Here is a 23414-nt window from a genome sequence, read left to right as displayed (position 1 = left end):
AGGAGAAGAGAAAAGAAGAGAATAATAAACAAAAAGAAAAGATGAAAGAAAAGGAAAGGAAACGAAAGAGGAGAAAACAAAAAATAATATAAACGATATGAGAAAACGGAAAGAAGAAACGAGAGAAGCGAAAAGAAAACAAGATAGAAGAGGATTAATGAAAGAAAAAGGAGAGGTGACAGTACAAGGGGAATGGAAGGGAAAACAAACAACTAATTATATTCCCTGTTGTGTACGCGTTTGTTGAGCGGCATATTGTCTTCACACACACACACACACACACACACACACACACACACACACACACACGGGTGGATCCTCGACTTTAATTATCAAAGGATTTGTGGTCTTGACGTTGTGTGTGTGTGTGTGTGTGTGTGTGTGTGTGTGTGTGTGTGTGTACATATCGTATCAACATAAAAGGAACGAGGAAGACGAGTACATGAAAGGATACTAAGCCTTCCACACACACGAACACACGCACACACTCGCACACGAACACACACACACACACACACACACACACACACACACACACTGGTAATGATGAAAAAAATAATAGAACTAATAATTTCAACCGTTAATTTATATAAAAAAGGAGAGAAATTAAAATATGGGATGAAATATAAGTATTTTGAATGCATTGCCTCTGACAGAAAAAAAATACTGAACGAAAAAAAAAAATACATGAATTAATAAAAAAAGAGAAAAATGAGAGATAATTGGGTGACGTCAACAACAGAAGCGAATGAGATACAAAGGAAACAAAAGAGGATCACGAAACACACGTCCAGAAAACAAAAGGAAAGAGATGAATGAGGTAAAGATGAAAGAATAAAACTAAAATAAGTCTACGGTTATTACCACCAGATTTCAATTAGTAATACAAGTGATAGTGACCAGTAACACACACGTTCATACACACATACAACATACATACATACATACATACACAGACAAACACAGCGAGATGTTTTTGTTTTCCTTTTCTTTTTTTTTGCCTTTGAACTGTCTCCTTTACTGTAAAAAAAATCCATACATACATACACTCGTACATCAACACATATACATAAATACACATACATACATACATACATACATATATACCCTCATACATCCCCCACACATATACATAAATACACATACATACATACATATATACATTCATACATATACACACACATGCATTCATACAAAAAAAAACATAAAAGCGAGTAATGAAATTTTTAGTTAGTCACATCATTACAAAGAGATAAATTAGCACATATAAAAAGACAAACACAAACAGAGAGCACCAAACACCACAGATAAACAGGTAAATAATCTCCTTTTAACTTTCAACTACACACACACACACACACACACACACACACACACACACACTCTCTCTTTAAAATCTTATTCCCATCATTGTTCTTCCTATCCTGTCCTCATTTATCTCCCTTCTTTTAACTGATCTTCTTCTTCCTTCCCATTACGAACTTCTTTTCACTTTTCCTATTTTCCAACCCTATTTCTTTTTCCTTTTCTCCTCCTCCTTTCAGCTATTTCCGTTTTATTTGACCTTTCGTTTCTTTTTTTTCCCATTCCCAACACCCCCCCTCATTCCCACCCCCATGTTCAAGCCAGCACACACAAATAATTGCACGCATTTCCAGTCTTTAGAGGCCATTCCGCACGTTGGGAATAAATGGGCAACTACAACAGAGCTAATTTGATTACTGGATTTAAAACAATTAACCAATTTCATGAAGGTGGTAGAACAGTGGTGACTCTTTGGTGTTGTTGTTCACTCCGGCTAATGATGATGACTGGTAATGATGGTAATTATGGTGATGATGATGGTGATGATGATGGTAATGAGGCAAAGGATTAGTTAATGGTAATAGATGCTGTAGTTGTTGATGTCTCTGTTGTTTATGCTATTTTTTTTATGTTTTTGCACTAGTAATAATAGAAGTGGTAGTAGTAGTAGTAGTAGTAGTAGTAGTAGTAGAAGTAGAAGTAGAAGTAGTAGTAGTAGTAGTAGTAGTAGTGGTGGTGGTGGTGGTGGTGGTAGTAGCAGCAGTAGTAATAGTAAAGTAACTATTTTTCATGTATTTTTTGTGATAATTTGCTTTCATTTGCATACATATTATTTTAGTTCTCATTTATTATTATTATTATTATTATTATTATTATTATTATTATTATTATTATTATTATTATTATTATTATTATTATTTTTATTATTTACTTCTCATCTTATCTCGTCTGTTGATTTTATTTTTTCTAGTTATAATCTCTCTCTCTCTCTCTCTCTCTCTCTCTCTCTCTCTCATTCCGTCCGAATTATATTTTCCTCATTATCTTATCGGACATAAACTCTTTTGTTCCTCTTGCTTCATTTATTTTAGGCGTGAATTTTTGTTTCCAGTTTTCGTTTAATTCTTCCTTTTCCTTTTTTTCCTTTTACATTTGCAAGTCCAGGATCCGAGTTTTCTTTCCCCGTGTTTGTTCTTCCTCCTTCTTCGCCATCTCCATTTTGATGTGTGTGTGTCCAAGGCTGTTTTCTCTCCTCCTTTTTACCTTTTTCCTGTTTATTTCTCATTTTTTTCCTTTTTTATATGTAGTTTCTGTTTCGCCTTTTTCTCCGTTTTTCCCTTCTTCCATTTTATCCCTTTCTGTGATTTCTTCCTCTTTTTCTCCTATATTTTTTTTCCCTTTCACTCCTTTCCCTTAAGATTTTTTCTACTTTCGATTCAGCTTGTCTTTCACCTCCAACTATTTTTTTTTATTTTTTCGTCCTTAACTTCTCTTTTTTAATATCTTTCTATATTTTCAATTTTTATATAGATTATTTTCCTCCTTCCTCTTATTTTCCCCTCCTTTTACCTTCTACTCCTCAAGAAACTCCGCCTCCACATTATTTTTTTTCTTCACCCAGTCCTTCTCTCCTTCACTTTTCTTCCCTCCGTCCCTCCCTCCTCTCCTTACCTCTCTCTCTCTCCCTCCCTCCCATTTCTCCTCCTCCTCTTTCTCCCTTATCACAGAGGCAAGACAATAGCATGTTTGGGCGGTATTTTGAGGGGGGAGTGGGAGAGAGGGAGGGAAGGAGGGAGAGAGGAAGGCAAGGAAGGAGGGAAGTAAAATGTAAGAGAGGAGAAATGGGAGAGAGAAATAAGTAATGGGAGTGGAGGGACGAAGGGAAGGGAGAAAAAGAGAAAAAAGTGTTACGTGGAAGAGAGAGAGAGAGAGAGAGAGAGAGAGAGAGAGAGAGAGAGAGAGAGAGAGAGAGAGAGAGAGAGTCAGTAAGGGTTTGGACAGCGCGGGAAGAGGACGCCTCCCTCCATACCACTCCTTGTCCTCCTCCTCTTCCTCCTTTCCTCCAGTATCACGAACGAACGAACGAACAGAAAACAAAATAAAAAAGAATTAAAGCGAACGAAAACGAAACTAAGAATAAAAAGAAAAATACATACTGACTAACTTTTCCCATAAACGGACACGCGTGAAAAATAAAGAAAACTAGAGAGAAAGAAAACTTCAAACTTGCACATTTATAACATGAAAAAAAATAACAAACCGAAAAGGAAAATTAAAATGAAAAGCAAGTCCGCGTGTTCTTATTAGACAAACGAGAGTGTGTGGGCGCAAAAACTCTAACGAATGAATGAATGACTTTCTAAGAACTCTCAAACTCCAGCACGTGAATGAAGTAGGACTGAGCTTCATTCATTCATTCATTCATTTATTCAAGCCGACGAACGCATTTTTTCCTTAGTGAACACCTTCGCATGCACCACCAAAACCAAGGCAGTGGTGGTGCTGGTATCATGGTAGTGTAAATATACGTACAGAACAAGACTATTAGAATAAGTATCCGTCAGATCGTGTATACCTCTCTATGCGCTTATGTTTCAAGGCTTCAGTTTACTCGCACGAAATAATTCTCCGTTAGAGCGTGTATACCTTTGCATGTGTCTGTGTATGTGTCAAGACTTCAAGGCCGAGGATGACGTCAGACACACGGGAAGCGGCGTGATGACAGGCTTGCAAAACCCCTGGATCCCGCCCCTAATGGCGAAGTCTCCCCACTGAGGCGGAACGGACGAGAGAAAGACGAACACGGAAGGTTAGTTTCTGCGTGGTGTGAATACATGTAAATGTGTGAGTATAAAAGGGATCAAATGTACCTATATTTATGTTTGGTGTGTCTGGTTATAAACTAGGTAGAGGTAAGAAATGAATAAAAAGGGGTGGAGAGTAAAATGTTGGATATAGAAAGGGATCATCATGGCTTAGGGAACAAACAAAGACTGGAGATTATCTAACGACCATTAAGGATAAGAAATGGACTAAGGCAGGTGTTAAAGCAAGTGTATATAGAAAAATTAATGTACCTGTGTTTATCCTTAGGGGTATCTGGCTTTAATCTAGATGGAAAGCTATGAAGTGCGCAAAAACGAATAGAGAAAACTTGTGGAGAAAGGAAATGTAGCAGAAAACAGAAGAAGACTGAACATAATCTAATGACGATTGACCCGGTAGAAGCGACGGGCCAAATTTGTGCCATGATATAAACCCCCAAAAACAGATGATACATAAACTGATCACAAATGCTTTGATATAAATTATGAAATGGTTTATGTGAGTGATGATTTTTTCTCATTTTTCTCGCTTAGAGGGACCATTAAGAAACATGATCCCTGCTGCTACCGGGTTAAGAATAAGAAACGGACTGAGGCAGGTCATATCGTGCGTAGAGCTGATTACAGATGAACCACCAGAGTAAGAGAGTGGCGGCAGGGCAGGCAAATAACGAGGTGGAGATGAAATAATACCATTTGCCGGAGCAGGATGACGTACACTAACATGACATAGAGGTGAAGTACGTCGGGGAAAGGCATTTGTCCTGCAATAGATTAGTAATAAATGATAATGATAATAATGATGAGGATAAGAATGTGTGTTATAAAATTAGGTTCTTTACAGAGTTACATAAACAAGCGATCAGTATGTATGTGCGTTTTTCAAGGGGAAGACGAATACCAGGGTCACTCTATTCACCCAGCGACCGATCCAGCTTCTCGAGGTCAGGGGGACGAGACAGCCAATCAGCTTCAAGAATAAGTGTCTCCCGCCCACGCCTTCAACCAATTAGCGGGCAGCCCCTTACACCAGCACAGCCTTCCAGCAGGACACGAGCACTAGTCCCCAAACGCCCTCACTCCTGTCATCCCCATTCTCCCTTGCCCTCATTCACTCCTTTAGACAATTAGCTTTTTTTCACACCAGCAGCGATTACCCTCTTCCCAGACCCCCAACACCCCCCTCATCCCCATTCTAACTTTTGTTTTTATAGCAAAGGAGACACCACAAGGGCACAAAAAAGGAAACAATAAAAAACCCCGCTACTCGCTGCTCCTGTAAAGAATCCGAAGAGGTGGCCGAAAGAGCAGTCAATTACGTGCTTCTTATTATCTCCTTTACCCAATTAGCATTCTCCTCACACCAGTACAGCCTCCCTAGTAGCAGTTACCCCTTCCCAAACACCCCTCACCTCCATTGTCCCCTTTCTCCCTTGCTTCTAATTCCCTCCTTTAGCCAATTAACATCCTTTCCTCACACTATCGCAGCCTTTCCCCAGCAAGACACTCTCAGCACATCTCCAAACCCCTCGTCCCCTAATCATCAAACCCCTTCACCCATTCATTCCCATTCACCCTGGCTCCCCTCCCCTGCTTTAGACAATTACCATCCTTCTCACACTAACACAGCCTCCCCAAACCCACTCACCCCCTCGTCACCATTCCTCCTTGCTCCCCACCAATACCTTTAGCCAGTTAGCAGGTCGTCTCTTACACCGGTTCTAACACCAGGTGGAATGATATGAAGGACGAAGTAAAACCAGAAACACCAGGACACAAAATAAAAATAATACAATAAGTAAGACGGTAAAATAAAATATGTGGATAGTTAAAACAGATGAAATGCAGAAAAAAAACATTGAGAGCAGTAACTATAAGAGAAGAGAAAGATGAAAGAGAATAAGTAAATACAAACGGAAACTGCGAGACAAAACAAAGAAGTAAGAGAAAAAGAATACACGAGAAGGAGAAATAAAGAAAGAATAAAAAAAAACGTGAAGAACAATAAACATCAACCAAAAAAAGACCATTGATTTAAAGCTAGACACGAAATAATGCAAAAAAATATAAATGCTGAAATTAGGTCAATGTATAAAAGAAAAAGTATATATATGCAAGGCGGCAGAGGAACTTTTGTCATGAAGCAATGGAAGTTACCGGACACTCAGTCAATGTGTATGCAAGAAACAAAAATCCAAAAACAAAAAGGAAAAAAGGAACACTGACACACGTCGCAAAATAATGGTGTTTTTTTTTTTTTTTTAATTGTTCTCTTTCATGATAATCGCGTCACGCCAGTCAACTTTCTGTCACGTTGCCGTTTGTTTCCGTGTGTGTGTGTGTGTGTGTGTGTGTGTGTGTGTGTGTGTGTGTGTGTGTGTGTGTGTGTGTGTGTGTGTGTGTGTGTGTGTGTGCGTGCTTTGGAACGGTAAAACAACGTAAAAAAAAATATGCACCGGTTTACAGATGCAAATTACAAAACTGACACTGTAAAGAAAATTAAAAGGCGAGAAAATAGGTTAATGACGCTCTGAAATACACACACGGAACAAGAATACCGAGTAGGCAACAAATTAAAACAAATGAAAAAGCGTAAAATTAAAACACGTCGTCTGAAAGTTAGAAATAAAAGAACAAAACGATGATAATAATGACAAAACAAAAATCACACACACACACACACACACACACACACACACACACACACACACACACACGGAAACAAACGGCAACGTGACAGAAAGTTGACTGGCGTGACGCGATTATCATGAAAGAGAACGACAAGTAAAAAAAAAAAAAAAAAAAAAAAGAGAAAAAATTACAAAAATGTGGCCGGAAAACATAACTAACAAAAGAGAAAGCCTTTATTAAGGGATCATTGCCCGTGTGTGTGTGTGTGTGTGTGTGTGTGTGTGTGTGTGTGTGTGTGTGTGTGTGTGTGTGTGTGTGTGTGTGTGGTATCAATGGGAGCGTAAAAACCTGCTTAGAATAATCACGTTTTGTGTTGCTTACAGTGTTCTATTGTGTTTCTCTTGTGTGGGTGTTGCTTTGCGCTAGACTGAACCTGGAACACGGAAATTGAAGTGACTCTGATGTGGCATTGTGTGGGTGTGTACGTGTGCGTGAGCGTGTATGTGTGTGTGTATATGTCTGTGTTGTCCTATGTAAATGTATGTACGTGCTGAATGCGAGTTTACTATCTGTCTTCCTGTGCGTGTACGTGTGCGTGTGCGTGTGTGTGTGTGTGTGTGAATAAGATTAGGGGAGAGCCGAATGTGGAAGCGAGAAGCTGATATTAAGTGACTGACAAACCGACTGACAGGCTGACTGACTTATTGGCTGACTGATTTATGGAGTAATGAATGCAGGGAGTGAAAGTGAGAGAGTGACGGAGGGGGGGGAGAGAGAGAGAGAGAGAGAGAGAGAGAGATGCCAAATATCCTGGAAGTCAAAGTAACGATGCTCTCTCTCTCTCTCTCTCTCCGATAAACCTAAACAAAGGCAATTACTTTCTTATCATCTTTCAAACTTTATCCACACACACACACACACACACACACACACACACGCACACACACACATGTAAACACCCTCAGAAGGCATTAATAGCCGCTTTATGGGTAAACTTTTCGTCAAATAAGAGATTATATGGTTGAAGGAGTCGTTAGAGAGAGAGAGAGAGAGAGAGAGAGAGAATAAATAGATAGATAAACAGACAGACAGACACAGACATACAGACAAACCTACATACAGACAGACAGACAGACAGACAGACAGACAGACAGACAGGAAGACAGAGACAGAGATTACAAGTCAAGACATAACATTTAGAGAATACATAAATAAGAAAACATATTAATAAATAAGAAATTAAGAAGAACGAGAAGCAGAATTAATTGAACCACTAAAGACTACAAAAGAAAATGGGAAGTGAAACAAACCTCAAAAGATATAATGATAAGAGAAAACGGGAAGGAAAGGAACAGAATTTGTGAGGGAAATAAATTCAAAATAAAAATAATAAAAAAAAGGATATTGGTCATTGTAGTAAATCTTGTGCAGTGACCCCTGACTGCAACAATAACCCATAACTCTCTCTCTCTCTCTCTCTCTCTCTCTCTCTCTCTCTCTCTCTCTCTCTCTCTCTCTCTCTCTCTCTCTCGTTTCTTATCTGCCCGTCTCATTTGCCTTCTTTTCCTTCACATAAACCTTCCTCCCCCTCCACTTCTCCATCCTATTATCTCTCCACCCTTCCACATCATTATCTATCCCTCCATTCTTCCCATCTTCCCTCCACCTTGTTATCCCTCCATCATCTTTTCCCTCCCTCCCTCCACCTGCATTCCACCTCCTCCTCCTCCTATTTCTTCTCACTCCTGTAATAAGTTAGTTAGTGAAAGTAATCTCGGTTTCTTTATGCATGATGATGATGATGATGATGATGATGATGATGATGATGATGATGATGATGATGATGATGATGATAAAGATAATAACAACAACAACAGTAACAAGCTTTCCCAATAAATTATCTTACAAAGTTTATAACAGCAATATAGTTCTTTCGTTTTCTTTTCTTTTTATTTTGCAGTAAAGGAAGGAACTCAAGGGAAAGAAAAAAAGATTAAAAAAAGCCCTGTCATTTATCTGTTCTTTGTTATTTTCTTTATTCTATTCACTTTCGACAGTCTTTTTTTTTTACTCTTCCTTTTGTGCATGTATTTACCAGGAAGAGGAATGAAAAAAAGAAAAAAGTTAAAAAGAAAAGTCCAAAACGTCACGCCGCCTTTCCTTCCGTGACGGTGAAAATTTTGACACATTATTCATTTTTACTTTTATTTTTATCTTTACGTTTTCCGCCGTTTTCCTTTTATACAGCGTGAAAAATTGCTCCCAGATATAAGGTTTTGGGGGGTGACTCCTTCATATTACGGCGTGAGTCTCTTTTTGTTCCCTCTTTATATTTTTCCTCATTCCTTTCATCTTTTTGTTTTGTGTTTTTTGTTCCTCTATATTTTCTCATTCTTTTTTTGTATTTGTTTTCTTTGTTTTCGTTCTAACATTTGTCGTGCATGAACAATTATTTTCTTTCGTATTGTTTTTTTTTTCTTTCTCCTCTTTTACATTTTTTCTTTTTTGTTTCTTGTAGAGATTTTAATTACAGGAACGAATCTTTTTTTCATTTTTTATTTTCATTTTTCTTTATTTCTTTGTTGTTGTTTTTATTTTAATTTCCTTCAACAATTGTCACGCATTTATATTTCCTTTCGTATTTAATTATCACGCTCGCTTTGTTTTTTATTTCTTTTTTATTTCCTCGTATTTTTTCGTGTTTTTCCTACATTTTTGCCATACACAATAATTTTTCTTTTTTTTTCATACATTTCTTTCTTTTTTTCTATTTTAGTCTCTCTCAGTATCACTATTCCACAACACACATTCCTCTCTCACCATCCGCTCTCCTCCTCCCATCACTTTTCTTCCTCACCCCCTTTCCATTTTACGTTTTTGAAAATAATAAAGACGAAAAAATCCGACGCTTATTTAGAGAGTCTGCTTCTTCTTCTTCCTCCTCCTCCTCCTCCTCCTCCTCCTCCTCCACCTCTCACTCCATCATACTCCCTCACTCTTCTTCCACCCCTTCTTCCTCCTCCCCCACAATTATCCCTCCCCTTCTCCCTTCTCTTATACTCTCTCTCTCTCTCTCTCTCTTCCATTAGCGTTCCTCTTCCTCTCCTTATTTCTCCACCTGTTCTTTATCCTCTCTCTCTCTCTCTCTCTCCGCTTCTCTTTTCCTCCCCTCTTCAATATCCTGTCCCTCCATATTCATTTTTCTTCCTTCCTTCTCCATTTCCACGTCCGGGTACTTCATTTTCCCTTCCTTCCTTCCTTCCTTCCTTCTCTCCATATTCTCCTTTCCTTTCTACCTCTTTCTTTCTTCCCCACCCCTCTCCCACCCCTCCTCGATTTATTTTCTCCTCCTCTCCCTTCCCTTTTCCCTCCTACTTTTCTTCTCCATTCCGCCTCCAGCATTCTCCCACCCTTTTATCTCTCCCTCCTTCATCTCAAACATTTAATTTTTCTATCCTTCTCTTCTTATCTTTACTCAGGCTTTCTTTCCTTATTGCTTAACTATCTATCCTCTCTTTCTCTTACTTCTTCCTCTTTTAAATATTCCAGTCTTCCAACATTTCATTTCTTCACTCCCCTCTCCTTTTCCATGCCTTTATTTTCCTTTCCTCCCCCTTTCTATCCCATCTTTCCATACCATTCACCTTCCCATTTATTCTCCCCTCCCGCTCTCCTTTGAACTTATCCTCTGTTCCCTGTCTCCACTCCCTTCTCCTCTTCCCTAACTTTATTTTCCTTTTTTTCCCTCTCCTATAACTTCTTTCCATCTTATTCACCTCCCTTTCCGTTTTCCTTTCACCTCATCCTCCCCTCCATTTCTCCCCTCCCTTCTCTTTTCTCCCTTCCTCTTCAACTCTTCCCCCTTCCTATCACCTCTTCCCGTCTCATCTACCATTTTATTTTCCTCCTTTCACCTCAATATTTTTTTCACCCCACCTTTCATCCTACCTCCCCCCCCAATATCAAGGTTTTCCAGATCCCCTTTCCTCCCCCCTGCCCCAATTAAAATAGCAAGGTTTTCCAGCCCCCTTTTTCTTCCCCCCTCTCCCCCAATTTCAAGGTAAGTGACGAGTTCTTGAGCCTTAATCATGGAGTGTTTATCAAGTAAAAGCTGAGGAAAGTGAAGATGACGTGGAGAATAAAAGAAAAGTGTTTGGTGACGTTAAGAGGCTGATGGGAAAAAGAGGAAAAAATTATGGTAAGACTTTCGTTATCAGTATGCTGGAAGATAATGGGAAAGGGAAAGGATGAAAGACGCGAGGTGGGGTGGAAGGTAAGAGAGGAAGGTACAAGGAAAATGAGTTGAGACTACGTACGAAAAAGGAAGTAGATAAATATGCAATGGAAATGGAAGAGTAAAAGACGGGAAAAGACGCATAATGGGGGGGAGGGGGTTATGAAAGGATAATACATGGAAAGGGAAAGGGAAAAGGGAAAGGATAATACACGGAAAGGGAAAAGGGAAAGGAAAAAGGAAAGGGAAAAAAACGTAAGTAAAGTGGAATGAGGAAAATAGAGGAGAGAAAAGGAGGGAAAGACGAATGCAATGGGAGAGGAAAAGGATGAAAAGCCGCGAAATGGGTGAAAAGTTTAAAATGAAATGCATGGAAAAGGAGAAGTTAATAAAGTAAAATGTTGAAACTAGTGGAGGAAAAGAAGGAAAATATATGATGCAAATGGGAGAGGAAAAAGATGAAAAAAGCGCCAAATCCGGTGAAAAGGAGGAGGAAAGAACATGTAAAAGGAAAAAGGAAAAAATGTTGGGTGAAAATTAAGTAAGAAAAAGGGAGGGAATATAGAATACAAACGCTACATATTTTAAACAGAAAAGCACCAATTAAGAAACAGTGGAATGAAGAGGAAATTGATAAATCACAGAGAAGAGAGAACAGAGAATAACAAAAAGAGGAAATGAAAAGACTTTGACGCTAAGGAAGGAAGCGGCGGTGATGGGCGTTAAGTGCTTGCTCTGAACCGGGAGGTGACGGAAGCAATCTCGAGACAATTAGGTTACGGGTTAATGCATCGATTATCATATTTATCATTATTGTTTTTACTACTACTACTACTACTACTACTACTACTACTACTACTACTTCTCCTCCTCCTACTACTACTACTACTATCACCACTACTACTACTACTACTACTTCTACTACTACTACTACTACTACTACTACTACTACTACTGATGAAGGAGAAGTGTTACGTTATCGTATTAAAAAAAAACATACGAACAAGACTGAAAAAAGTATACTAAAAAAGAAAGAAGAAATAGAAGAGCGAGACTAGAAAAAGAGAAGGATAAGAGAGATGGGATAATAAAGAGCCGGCGAGAGGGAATAAATAAAAGAAAAAATGTGAGTGAATAAGTTTTCTTTTTTTACGTTCGGCCTATGGCGCCATAAGATAAGAAGAAAGGAATGGAAGAGAAAGAGGAAGTATATTGGCTCATAGACATAGATAAGAAAAAAAGATGAGATGAAAGGAACAAAGAAAGAGAGGAACAACATGGAAACACTGATAAGAGGAATTACAAGATGATAACAAAGGGACAGTAAAAAGAGCATTGATAAAGGAGAAATAAGAGATAAGATAAAAGGGAGAAAAAGAGGAATGATTTGGGAACATTGATAAAGGAGGTAATAAGAGATAAGATAAAAGGGAGAGAAAAAGAGGAAGAATTTGGAAACATTGATAAAAGAGAAATAAGAAATAAGATAAAGGGACAGAAAAAGAGGAAGAATTTGAGAACATTGATAAAAGAGAAACAAGAGATAAGATACAATGGAGAGAAAAAAAAGGAAGAATTTGGGAACATTGATAAATGAGGGAATGAGACATGGGATAAAAGAAAGATAAAGAGAAGAATATGGGAACGCAGATAAAAGAGGAAGTAGGAGATGATATAAAAGGAGCATAAAGAGAAGAAGAATATGGGAACCTATATAAAAGAGGAAATAAGAGGCGAGATAAAATTTAGAGAAAAGGGGAAAATGGGAACATGGATAAAAGAGAAATTAAGATAAAACTGATAAAAGCGATGATAAGAAGAAAATGTAAGAAAGAAGAAATAAAGATGAGATAAAATTAACAGAAAAGAGGAAAATGGGAACAGAGAAATTAAGAGAAACAGATAACAGCGATGACAAGAGGAACATATATAAAAGAGGAAATAGATGAGATAAAATTAACAGAAAAGGAGAAGGGGAAACAGAGATAAAAGAGGAATAATGAAAAATGAATAAAAGCGATAATAAGAGATAAGAGATAAGATGTATAAAAGAGGGAATAGAGAAAATAAAACTAAGAGGAAAGACGAATATGGGAATAGAGAAAAAAGGGGAATTAAGAAAAAAAATTATAAAATAACATGAGAAAATAAAAAAAAAGATAAAATTAGCAGAATAAGGAAGAATATAAGAAAAAAGGGTAAAAGAGGAGGGAAGAAAAAAATTATATAAGAGGTAAGAGGAAGGAAATCCAGACAGGCTATCGGTGTTTGTGTTATCGGATTCCTCTTCCTCTTAAAGGCGCCTCAACACTCTTTTTTATGCCCATTCTCTTGGAAGATTACCGCCCTAAACCATCTACACCCCTCCTCTTTATCCCCCTCTTTCCTTCCTCTTGTTTCTCTGTTCGTGTATTTTTTTTCTTCTTGGCTTCCTCTTCCTCCTCTTGCTTGCTTTTCGTTATCATTTTCTTTTTCGTTTCCGTGTTTTTTTTTTCCTACTTCCTTGATTCTTTCTTTCCATTTTCTCCTTCCTCTTATTTCTATTTCTTCTTTCCCACTTTCGTCTCTTGGTTCAGTGTTATAAGTTTTCTATCTCATTTTCATCTTCCTCCTCCTTTCCTTCTTTTCCTCTTGTTCCTTCATCTTCTTCTTCTTCTTCTTCTTTCTTCTTCATCTTGTTTTTCATCTCTTTTCCTTTTCTCTCTCTCCTCTTCCTCTTTCTACCTCTTATTCTCCTCCTCCTCCTTCTCCTCCTCCTCCTCCTCTTTCTTCCTTTCATTATTGGACATTTTCCTGCGTTCCAATCGCCATTTCTTTCTCCTCACTCCTCATATTTTCCTCTTTATGCTTCTTCTGTGTTTCCTTTTTATCTTTCCTCCTTTTTCTTATCTTAGTCTTCCTCCTCCTCCTCCGCCTCCTCCTCCTCCTGCTCTTTATCCTCTCTTCTCTCACTGCTCTTTTTCCATCTCTTTAAAATCTCTTCCTTATTCCCCTACCACACTTCCTCATCATCTAACGCTCTGACCTCCATCTCTCCTCCTCCTCCTCCTCCTTCTCCTCCTCCCTCTCTTCCTCCTCCTCCTCCTCCACTATCTGAAGACTTTACCGAGCCGATATTCTCCAATGGGCTGTTGGACATAAAGATTCCAACACCAATAAAGATTGATAAAGGAGCTGAGAGAGAGCGAGGGGAGGGAGGGAGAGGGAGGGAGGGAGGGAGAGGGAAGATGGAGGGAAGGGGAGAGGAGGCGTGGGATGAGATTTAGTAGGTGGAAGGAGAGGGAGTTGAGGTAAGGATATGGAGGAAGGGAAGAGGAGGGAAGAAAGGGATTGGCAGGAAGGGAAGAGGAGGGAGAAGAGGGTAGGAGAAGATTTAGAGGTAAGGGAGGGAATTAGGGAGGAAGGTTAGGGAGAAGGAAGAGAGGGAGAGGAAAGGGATAGGAGGAGAGGAAGGAGATAAAATAAAGGAAGTATGGGAAGGGAGGAAATTGGGAGGGAATAATAAGGAAGAGAGTAAAAGAGGAAATGGAAAAGGAGGAAAGAGGGAGGGAAAAAAATATGTAGAAAGAGGAAACAACTGAGATAAGGAGGTAAAGAGGGAGGAAATGGGAAGAAGGAAGGAAGCTAGAAACTGAATGGAGAAAAGAGATATGGAGAGGGAAAGAGGAGGGGTGAGGAGAAAAAAAAGGGAGGGAAACGGAAATGTAGATGGAGGAAACGAATGAGATAAGGAGATGTATGGTAGGAAACGGGAGGAAGGAGTTAAAGGCCGAAGGAGGCAGAAGGAAACTAACCTGGAAGCAGCGGGGATCATGTTTCTTAAAGGCCCCTCTAAGCGAGAAAAATGAGAAAAAATCACCACTCACACAAACCATTTCATAATATACATCAAACAATTCGTGATAAGTTTATGTATCATCCATTTCGGGGGGTTTAAATCATGGCACAAATTTGGCCCGCCGCTGCAACAGGGCTAAGGAGATATGGAGGTATGGAAGGAAGGAGGAAAGTAGGAGGGATGAGATACAGGAGGAGGGAGGGAGGGAGAAGGATGATAATGCAGAAGGAAACGAAGTAGATAAAAGAAATATATAGGAAGGAAGGTATAAAACGGGGTATAAAAGAATATGTAGGAAAATGAAACGGAGATAAGAAAAAAAGTAAGAAGGAAAGAAACGAAATAACTCGCCTATGAAAGAAAGGAGGGAGGAAAAAGGACAGTATGTAGGTGAAGGAAATGAAGGAAGATAAGAAGGTAAGGAAAGATATGAAGGAAACTGGAGGGAAGAGGTTACAGGAGGAAGGAGGGAGGGAGAGGGTATAGGAGGAAGGAGGGAGGGAAATGGATTATAATGCAGGTGAAGGAAATGAAGGAAATAAGAAGGTATGAGAAGATATGAAGGAAACTGGAGGGAAGAGGTTACAGGAGGAAGGAGGGAGGGAGAGGGTATAGGAGGAAGGAGGGAGGGAAATGGATTATAATGCAGGTGAAGGAAATGAAGGAGATAAGAAGGTATGAGAAGATATGAAGAAAACAGGAGGGAAGAGGTTACAGGAGGAAGGAGGGAGGAGAGGGTGAAAAGAATGAAGGAAGAAGGTATGAGAAGATATGAAGGAAACAGGAGGGAAGAGGTTACAGGAGGAAGGAGGGAGGGAGAGGGTATAGGAGGACGGAGGGAGGGAAATGGATTATAATGCAGGTGAAGGAAATGAAGGAGGTAGGAAGGTATGAGAAGATATGAAGGAAACTAGAGGGAAGAGGTATAGGAGGAAGGAGGGAGGGAAATGGATTATAATGCAGGTGAAGGAAATGAAGGAGGTAGGAAGGTATGGGAAGATATGAAGGAAACTGGAGGGAAGAGGTATAGGAGGAAGGAGGGAGGAAAATGGATAATAATGCAGGTGAAGGAAATGAAGGAGGTAGGAAGGTATGGGAAGATATGAAGGAAACTGGAGGGAAGAGGTACAGGAGGAAGGAGGGAGGGAGGAAGAAGGATAATAATGTAAAAGCAAATGAAGGGGATAAAGAGGTATGGAGCGATGGAGGAAAGTGGGAGTGATGAAATTAAAACGATCTACATAATTTAGCGTGTAATTACAGAGGGTTACTTTTCGTCACTTATATCGCCTTAAACACCGTGTTAATCTTCATCATCCCCTTATTAGACCTCTCCTGCAGGCTCTTACGTTCCCCCTATAATATATCGCCTTCGTTGTCCGATATATAATTAGTCGGTCTATTTTTGCGCCGGTGATAGACTTCCTGACGTCACTCGTTACACCAAGATCGTTAATATAATGGACAAATGACAGTGGAGCTAAAACTAATCCCTGAAGAACAGAACTGATAAAAGGAGCCCATTCGTGTTTTATTCTTATACCGTTTACTTATACCAGATCGTTAATGTAATAGACAAACGATGGCGAAGCTAATAATGATCCCTGACGAGCATCATCTACTCAAGCACATCCCTTTACTGTCCAAATCCCTTACGCACGAGTTAACCAGCATCTTCACCCTTTCATCCCTCACGCTGGTAATCTCTGGAACGATCTTCCTTCAACTGTATTTCCTCCTGCCTACGACTTGAACTCATTCAAGAGGAAGGTATCAGGACACCTCTTCTCACGTAATTGACTGCTCTTTCGGCCACCTCTTCGGATTCTTTACAGGAGCAGCGAGCAGCGGGATTTTTTTTATTGTTTCCTTTTTTATGTGCCCTTGTGCTGTCTCCTTTGCTGTAAAAAAAAAAAAAAAAAAAAAAAACGGGAGTCCAGTCAGGTGCATTTTTTTACTTGTTTACTTGAACCGTCTGCATCCCATCACTAAGCCACGTCATAATCCATCTTCAAAACTTCCCCCCCTTCTCTTTCATGGGTTTTAAAGTTTGCTTATAAGACTCTGAGGAGGAACCTTCTCGAATGCTTCCTAAAATTTTCTGGGTAATCAATCTAATCCACTCTATTCATCCACCACTCATCCACCACCACACACACTCCACTCGCGACCACTACCCATATTCAGTCTATCCACTCATCCATTCACCTCACCACTACCTCAGCCCCCCCCCCCCCCCCTCTTACCTAACTCACCCACTCCACACGCTTACTTATCAATTCACGTCACCCGTCCATCACACTTCATAACACACACACACACACACACACACACACACACACACACACACACACACACACCTGGTATATTCCACCTGATTTAAATCATATCAAGGTGGTTCAGCTGTACGGAATAGGCAAGTGTGAGAGGAAGGCTTAAACGTGATAACCTGAGGGGGAGAGGAATAAGGTAGGAGCGTCACAACGGATAAAATGCTGAAGAGTGGGTTGAGAGGACGAATGGGGAAGCTGAAAGGTGGCATGATTGAGAGGAGGGCAAAACGGTTCGATGTTAAAGTTATGATTGGGTTTTGAAAATATAGATAAAGAGGAGACGGAATAAAGACAGAATAAAATAAGAGGGTTACAGTTAAAAAAAGTTGAAGTGTGGGTTGAAGGGATGAATAGGGAATATGAAGGCCGGCATGATTGAGAGGAGGGCAAAACGGTTCGATGTTAAAGTTATGATTGGGTTTTGAAAATATAGATAAAGAGGAGACGGAATAAAGACCGAATAATTAAAGAGGGTTACAGTTAAAAATGTTGAAGTGGGTTGAAGGGATGAATGGGGGAGGTTGCAATGATGGAGTGGATGGCAAAACGGTTCGGTGTTAAAGTTATGATTGGGTTTTGAAAATATAGATAAAGAGGAGAGGGAATAAAGACAGAATAAAATAAGAGGGTTACAGTTAAAATAAGTTGAAGTGTGGGTTGAAGGGATGAATGGGGATTATGAAGGGTGGCATGATTGAGAGGAGGGCAAAACGGTTCGATGTTAAAGTTATGATTGGGTTTTGAATACACAGATAAAGAGGAGAGGGAATACACAGAATAAAAAAAAAAAAGTTACAGCAAAAAATGTTGAAGTGTGGGCTGAAAGGCTGAATGAGGGGTTGGAATGATTGAGTGGCGAGCAAAACGATTTAGACTCCATGAAAAACTTATGATTGGGTTTAGAAAATATAGACAGAGAAGATGGAACAGAGATAAAGTAAAATAAAAGGGTTACAGTAAAAAAATGTTGAAGTGTGGACTGAGAGGACGAATGGAAAATTATGAAAGGTGGGAATAATTGAGAGGAGAGTAAAACAGTCCAGATTCAATGAAAGTTATGATAAGGTTAAGAATATATAGATAGAGGAGATGGAATGAAGTTAGAATATAGAGATAGAGGAGATGGAATGAAGTTAGAATGTATAGAGGAGATGGAATGAAGTTAGAATATATAGATAGAGATGGAATGAAGTTAGAATATATAGAGGAGATGGAATGAAGTTAGAATGTATAGAGGAGATGGAATGAAGTTAGAATATATAGAGGAGATGGAATGAAGTTAGAATATATAGAGGAGATGGAATGAAGTTAGAATATATAGAGGAGATGGAATGAAGTTAGAATATATAGACAGATTGAATGAAGTTAGAATATATAGATGGAGATGAAATGAAGTTAGAATATATAGATAGAGATGGAATGAAGTTAGAATATATAGAGGAGATGGAATGAAGTTAGAATATATAGATGGAGATGGAATGAAGTTAGAATATATAGATAGAGATGGAATGAAGTTAGAATATATAGATAGAGATGGAATGAAGTTAGAATATATAGAGGAGATGGAATGAAGTTAGAATATATAGATGGAGATGGAATGAAGTTAGAATATATAGATAGAGATGGAATGAAGTTAGAATATATAGAGGAGATGGAATGAAGTTAGAATATATAGATGGAGATGGAATGAAGTTAGAATATATAGATAGAGATGGAATGAAGTTAGAATATATAGAGGAGATGGAATGAAGTTAGAATATATAGATGGAGATGGAATGAAGTTAGAATATATAGATGGAGATGGAATGAAGTTAGAATATATAGATAGAGATGGAATGAAGTTAGAATATATAGAGGAGATGGAATGAAGTTAGAATATATAGATGGAGATGGAATGAAGTTAGAATATATAGATAGAGATGGAATGAAGTTAGAATATATAGAAAGAGATGGAATGAAGTTAGAATATATAGATAGAGGAGATGGAATGAAGTTAGAATAAGATAAAAAAAAATACAGCAAAAAAATGGAAAGGATATGGAGAGATGACCAGTGTGTTTAAAATGAGGTGAGAGCATTTAGAGATAGGTAAAAAAGTTAGAAGATAATTTACTACGACAGAACTGCTAGGATATATACAAATAATTATACGGTAAGATAAAAGGACGAATGCAAATTAAGATGAATGATGCGATAACATAATCAAGAGAAATGGCTTGGAGCTGATCTATAGACGTCAAGGGAGAGTTTAGAAAGTTATGATTAAGAGGAATGGAAGGTATATTAGGAAGGTGAGTATGAAAAGTAATAAGCGACAGTAAATGGATAAAAAAAAGTAAGGTGGCATTAGGTCATTTACAATTCAGATAATTACAACGATAATGAAAAATACTGAACAACAATAAAGAAATAAAAACAGAAAATGGAGTAGGAAAAGGGAAAAGAAGGAAAACTAAATAAACAAAGTAAAGAAGAAAAGGGAGAGATGTAGAAAAGGGAAACAAAAGTATACTAATGAAAACGATGATGACAATGAGAGAAAAAGAGAAAACGATAAAAACATATACAAAGAACAAAAGAAAAACGTTGAAGAAAGGGACATCGGAAAAAAAAATCAACGAAAACGACGATGACAAGTAAAGAGAGGGAAGGAAAAACAATAAAGAATACACAAAGGAAAAAAAAAGAAAAACGTTGAAGAAAAGGATTTGACAGAGGAAAGAATTAGAGAACAAAAAGTAGAGTAAGAAAAATTGATTGGAGGATTAAAAAAAGGAGGAAATAAAAGAGATTTCTTTTATCCTTGGAGTTTTTTTTTTTCCCCTTCACGCCCTGACTCAAATTTGATCCCTCGCTTCACTTACGGTGCTGCATATGTCTGTCTGTCTGTCTCTCTCTCTCTCTCTCTCTCTCTCTCTCTCTCTCTCCATGAGTCATCTATCAATAATCTTGCTGTCATATACACAAAGAAAAAGCGAGAAAAAAGACAGAGAGAGAGAGAGAGAGAGAGAGAGAATATATTAGCCTTTTGACGGGGTTATGTATACAAGAACCTGACAGAAACCTGGTGTGAGTGAGCGAGTGAGTGCGCGAGCGAGTGAATGTGAGAGCTTTTACCACGTCTCTCTCTCTCTCTCTCTCTCTCTCTCTCTCGAATAAAAGTGAGTCATTTGCTCGGTGAGTGAAAACTTTTAAGAGAGAAACAGTGTCAAAATAGATGCTCATTGCCTCTCAATTATTCTCTAACTGCATCCTCATATTTCACCTTGCCCTGTCTCTCTATTTCTCCTTCTTCTCCATTTGTCCTACTCCTAATCCTCCTCTTCCTCTTCCTTCTTCTTCTTCTTCTTCCCTCTTTTATTCCATCTCCTCCTCCTCCTCCTCCTCCTCCTCCTCCTCCTCCTCTTCCTCCTCTTCTAAAGCCTCCTTCCTTCTCTCTGATTACAAGCATCAATCTTTCTTGCTTTTCTTTTTCTTCTCTTTTTTTTTCCTCTCTTCTTCTTCCTTTCTTATTTTTGCTTCTTCTTCTTCTTCTTCGTCTTCTATTTCTTCTGTTTCTTCTTCTTCTTCTTCTTCTTCTTCTTCTTCTTCTTCTTCTTCTTCTTCTTCTTCTTCTTCTTCTTCTTCTTCTTCTTTTTTTTTCCTTCCTTCCTTCCTTCCTTCCTTCTTTCTTTCTTTCTTTCTGTCTTTCTTTCATTCTTGCTTCCTTTTTCTTTTTTTCTTATTCTTTTACTTCTTCATTTTCTTCTTGTTCTTTCTCCTTCTTTTCCCTCCTCCATTTCTACGTCTTTCCCTCCTACTCTCCGTCCTTCATTCGGCTTTTATGGCTCCTCTCGTTTTACTTTCTTCTACTTCTTCTCCCTTTTCTTCTTCTCGCTCCTCCTCCTCCTCCTCCTTCTTTTCCCTCATACACTCCTACGTCTTTCCCGCCTCCTCTCCGTCTTCCATTCAGCTTCCATGCCTCCTTTCCTTCCTTCCTTCCTCCCTTCTCCTTCTCCCTCTTTTCCTTCTCTCTCCTTCCCTCCCTCCCTGAATGGCGTCGTGCTCAGGATGTTAAGCTGAAAAAAATAACTCGAACACCCGTTTTTCGTTTATTTAGAACAGAAAATATTTTGAAAGCTGCCAACTTGATGTAAAAATCTATGAAGCTATGTTGCCTGCTGCCTGCCTCCCTTTTCTCTCTCCCTCCCGCTTTTCCTTTCCTCCCTCCCTCTCTTCCTTTCTCTCTTACATTCCTCCCTCCCTCTCTCCCATACTTTCCTCTTTCTCTTCGTTTACTTTTTTCCTCTCTCATTTCTTTCCTCCCTCCCTCCCTCCCTCCCTCTTATTTTTCTTTATTTTTATCTTCTTCCTCTTTACCTCCCTCCCTCTTCCTTTCTCTCTTACATTCCTCCCTCCCTCCCTCTCATACTTTCCTCTTTCTCTTCTATAGTTTTTCCCTCTTTCAATTTTTTCCTCCCTCCCTCCCTCCTTCTTATTTTTACTTTCTTCCCTTCCTCCCTTTCTTTTTTTCCTCATTCTTCCTTTCTTCCTCTCTCCCTCCTCCTTTCTTCTCCTTTCCTCTTTCCCCCTCTCTCTTCTTTTCCACCCACCTCACCTCCCTCTCTTACCTTCTTTATTCTTCCTTTCCTCCTCACTCACTCTCTTTTTTTTCCTAACTCTTATTTCTTTCTCTCTCCCTCCGTTTCTCTTTCTCTCTCTCTCTCCCTTCCTCTTCTCCCTCCCTCCCCATCTTCCTTTCGTTACCCTTACTTTCTTCCCTCCCTCCCCTTTTCCTTTCCTTTCCTCCCCTTTTCCTTCCTCTCTCTCTCTTTCACTCTCTTTTCTTTCTTTTGTAGTATATCTCTCCCTACACCTCTTTCTCGTGTCCATAACTAAACATTTATTCATTTATTTTCATGCATCTCTCTGTTTCTTCTTCGGTCTTTCCTCCCGGCATTCCAGTTCCTCTCTCTCCTTCCATGTTTCTCCCCAATATTTCTCTCCTTTCATTTTCCTCAGTTTCTTCCTCCATCTTTCCTATCTATATTCCAGTTCCTCTCTCCTTCCACTTTCATCTTTCTAGTTCTCTTCCTTCACTTTCCTGTTTTTTTCTTTTTCTCCATCTTCCTCAAAGCAATTCCTCTCTCCTTCTACCTATCTTTACCTATTTCTCTTCTTGCACTTTCCTGTTTCATCCTTCACGTTTCCTATCTGCACTCCACTTCCTCTCTCCTTTCGCCTTCATCTGTCTATTGCTCTCCGTTCACTTTCCTATTTCTTTCTCCATCTCTCCTATCTACATTTCATTTCCCCTCTCCTTCTACCTTTCCTTATCTACCTACTTCTCTCCTCTCAATTTCCTCTCCCTCCCTTAAATCCTCTGTCCCGTTTCTTTCCTCCGCGTGATGTAACGGTGAGAAAGAGTGAAAGTTGTTAACAGGTAAATCTACGTTCGCTGGCAGTTAATTAACGTGGGCACAGGTGATTAAGGTGTGATAAAGGTGACCAGGCGAAGGTTACGGCGCTGATAATTAATACTTAATGTTGATTTTTAATGATTAGAAAACGGTGATGACGGAGGTGGTGCTGGAGGTGATAATTGAATGGCGGAGTGGAGGTGGTAGTAGTGGTAGTAGTAGTAGTAGTAGTAGTAGTAGTAGTAGTAGTAGTAGTAGTAGTAGTAGTAGTAGTAGTAGTAGTAATAATTGTTTTGTTGTTCATGAAGTATAAGTTGATGAAGAATATGATGTTGATGATGAAGCAGTAGTAGTAGTAGTAGTAGTAGTAGTAGCAAAAATATAAGCTTTAGCAGAAGTATAAACATTTCCAGTACCACTACCACCACCACCCCACCACCACAACCACCATCACCACCACCACTATACCACCACTATCACCACCCTCACCACCACCATCACCACCCTCACCACTACCTTACTCAGCGCTGCGCAATCAGAGCCAGTCAGCATCTTCAGAAGTTACACAACTCAGCACACACAAACCACCACAACCACCACCACCACCACCGCCAGTAACCCGCAGGGTCAGACGTCAGTAAATAGTCAGTACGTAGTCAGCATGGAGTCAGCAGAAATTCTTTTATGACTCAGGAACAAGTGAGGAAAATTATGCATGTCACGAGACGGTGTGGGCGAGGAAAATTTCGGTGGTGGTGGTGGTGGTGGTGGTGAGTAAGATGGAGAAATAGAGATAGAGGACGGGGAGGCAAGGGATAAAAAATAAAAAGTGTGTGTGTGTGTGTGTGT

General features: G+C 39.2%; 1 protein-coding gene across 1 annotated transcript in view; it reads left to right on the top strand.

The window, feature by feature from the left end:
* Nucleotides 1-3300: 3300 nt before the first annotated feature.
* LOC126980405 (uncharacterized) overlaps nucleotides 3301-23414 on the top strand; it is a 42082-nt gene continuing 21968 nt past the window's right edge. Inside the window, exon 1 of the mRNA XM_050830317.1 lies at nucleotides 3301-4114. The gene's annotated coding sequence lies outside the window, so the exon portion shown is untranslated. The remainder of the gene's footprint in view (nucleotides 4115-23414) is intronic.

The sequence above is a fragment of the Eriocheir sinensis genome, chromosome 44, assembly GCF_024679095.1.
Source record: "Eriocheir sinensis breed Jianghai 21 chromosome 44, ASM2467909v1, whole genome shotgun sequence".
NCBI lineage: Eukaryota > Metazoa > Arthropoda > Malacostraca > Decapoda > Varunidae > Eriocheir > Eriocheir sinensis.
Note: the sequence above shows the minus strand (reverse complement) of the source record. Positions and strands in the feature narration are given on the sequence as shown.